This window comes from Sapajus apella, unplaced genomic scaffold (assembly GCF_009761245.1).
Source record: "Sapajus apella isolate SASKATOON/1434 unplaced genomic scaffold, GSC_monkey_1.0 scaffold8172, whole genome shotgun sequence".
Classification (NCBI taxonomy): domain Eukaryota; kingdom Metazoa; phylum Chordata; class Mammalia; order Primates; family Cebidae; genus Sapajus; species Sapajus apella.
In genome coordinates, this window is record NW_022445093.1 from 1 (window position 1) to 2953 (window position 2953).

At 59.6% G+C, this 2953-nt stretch overlaps 1 pseudogene; it reads right to left on the reverse strand.

Moving 5' to 3' along the window:
- Positions 1 to 294: 294 nt before the first annotated feature.
- On the reverse strand, positions 295 to 2946 carry LOC116548222 (annotated as a pseudogene).
- Positions 2947 to 2953: the final 7 nt, after the last annotated feature.

Genomic DNA, 2953 nt, shown 5'->3' on the forward strand with positions numbered 1-2953 from the left:
TGTGACATTCTGGGTGTATCTTCTGTTTCTTAAAATGTTTTAAACATTTTCTTTTTTCTGGACCTGTCACAAGCTTTACTGTCCTGAGCACAGACTCGCCACACTTCAACAATTCCACTGTGGGGAGGGGAGGGGCGTGGGACGGACCTGGGGAAGGGACATGGGACATGGCTGAGCCCCGCCCCTGGGCGGCCACACCGGGTGGGTGGAGAGGCCCTTGGAGGAAGAGGCTCTCGGGGAAACCCACCACCGTGAGCCCCAGCTCCTCCCGGTGCCCTGCTGGGTGGATCTCTCGCTGTTAGTGGACTAATTGGTGCCCCCGCGGATGGTGCAGAGCTGCCTGACTTGGCTGGAAAGAGCTGTATTTGACCCTGGGTTAGGCCACTAAAGCATTGCTTCTAGACAGCTGTTAGAACTGCATGTGAGCTACCGAAAGCTGACGGGGACTGGCAGGGGGCCCGGAGGACTGACTCTGACTCCCACTTGGGCTGCATGTGTGCAGGAGCGTGAGTGCCACCTACCTGTACCAGGCAGGGCTCACAAGGGCGACCTGGGCCGTTCCTATGAATTGCACACACGTCCTGTGCGTTAAGGGAAAGCCGGGATGGGGCATCGGGCTTCTTCCTCTGGTCCCCTGGTGGAGGAGGCCTCAAAGGAAAACACTCCCTGAGCTGCCAGAGGGTGGGGCAGGACCCCCTGTGCTGATGTCAGGTGGCCAGGGGGTAAAGCTGTAAGCAACCCATCCATTCCCCAGTGGAGAGGAGGCTGCCGGGCCAAGACTGGCTTCTTCCAGCATGCACAGGCCCGGGATAACTTAGCAGGCTTGAGGGGAAGACAGGTAGGGGTTGGGGGTATGAGACAGTTAGATTTGTCTTTCTCCCCTCCCCCGCGAGGAGATGGGGCTGGAGGCATGCTGTGCAGATGACTGGTGAGACCAGGAAGGGCTGTTCTGTGTGGTACACACACCCCCGAACACCCAGCTGCAGGTACCTGGTGTGTGCGCACCTCTCAGCTGTGGGAATGTCTGCAGTGTCTGTGGGTACCGTCCTGCCAGGCCTGGGTCTCAGTCCCAGAAGCCAATATGTGTCTCTGTGTGGCTTGGGTGTGGTTCATGGCACCACCCACACGATCGTGAGCACACGTGGTCCCTCTGAGTGTGCGTGTGTGTGTGAATGTGGTGTGTACATAAGGGCCCGCTCATATGCATTTGCAGGTGGATACAGATGATTTGGAAGATCTGGTCAGCCCCAGGGGACACCGTATTACTGACCTTTGTCAAACCTGCCTGGTGCCTCCACCCCAGGCTCCCCCTGCCCCGAGCTCCGAGCCAGGGTTTGCCCAAGGTCATGGTGGGAGGTGAGGAGAGGGACTTCCAAACCTTCATAATACTGTGGCTCTGGGGCCTTGGTGACATCCTCAGCCAGCAGTTTAGAGGTGTGTGTGTGTGTTGGTGTTGATGGGTGGGAGGAGGAGAATCCTGTCCCCAACCTGCCAACACCTTGAACCTGGGGGCCTCGCTGGGCAGGCAGGCTGGCTGAGGGGAACCTGTACCACTGTTTGAAGAAGGTTCAGAAGGTGGGGACAAGAAGCCCTGGGGACTGCCTTGGCCTGGAAATGGCTTCAGAAAAGGGGCTCCCATTTGACTCTTAAAGACTGGACTTTCCTCCTTGGTGCCTGCATGGACAAACTGAGCCCCCCTCCCGCATCCTGGGGAGACCCGAGGGAGAACAGGCAGAAAAAGAGCACAGGGGTGCTAAGATGGTCATCAGGGCAGCTCCTTCTGGGCCTAGCTGGATCCCTCTGCCTTCACCGACAAACTCCAGAAGCTGCCAGGCATCCGGGCCGAAGGTCCCCGGGTCAGGCCAGAGCTGTACTGCTCTCACTCTCTGTGGAAGGCCAGGCTTGAGGAAGCTTCCTGGTCTGGCAGTGGATCAGGGTGGGGATTGTCCACGGCGGTGAGTACGTTATTGTTTCAAACACTGTTTTGTCTCCAAAGTGAGAGTCCCGGCTCCTGCCTGGAGGAGGTGCCACTGGGCAGCTTCAGGCGGCTATGGTGTGGACTGGGCCACTCCACAGAATCCCTTTGGGGTCAGTGCTTGTCCTCTTGCTTCTGAGCTTTGTCCGGATGGTGGATGCCGTTTGCAGAACCGGAATTGCAGATGGTCTGGGCCTTGTCGGGGCAGCTCCTCATGGCCTCCATCTCCACCTGCTGAGCCTGGTCCAGCGCGTCCCGCAGGGTGTCCTCCGTGCTCATCAGCTGGTGCTGCAGCCTCAGGAGCTCGGGCCCACGCCCGAGGAGGACGGGTCGATGAGGGAGTAGTGCCTCTGATCCCACAGGGGCTTCTCCTTGTCCAGCCCGATCAGCTTTTCACGCAGGCCCTGGATGTCGTCCTTGAGCTTCTGCTCCTGGATGCGCCATTCAGCCTTGTGCACCTCGCGGCTCAGGTCCCTCTCGGGCCCCGGGGAGTGGCGACTGGCTTCCAGCAGCAGCACCCGCAGTTCGTTCAGGCTCCGCTCCTTCCGCAGCAGCTCCTGGCTGATGAGGACCAGCTGGCCCGAGGCGTCGTGGGTCTTCCGGGACACCGCCTCCAGCTCCGCCTCCAGGCGCCGCTTCTCCTTCGGGAGGGCGTCCACCTTCTTCTCGCCGGGCTTGCACTTGCTCTCCAGCGCACGTACTTGGGCCCTGAGCATCTCGGTCTGGGAGGTCAAGGCTGTCACCTCTTTGTCCCTCTTGTTCAGCTTGTCCTGCAGGCCCTCCACGGTTTCTTTCGTCCTGATCGTCTCCTCTGAAATGTCATTCGACTCAATCATGTGGGTGTGCTGGGAGGAGCACAGGGCCTCTACCGCCTGGAGTCTTTCCTCGGCCACCAGGAGCTTCTCCCTCAACCTCTCAGCCTCCTGTTTGTTCTGGGCTTTGGCCCGCTGCAGCCGCTTGTAGTCCAGCATCTTCTTT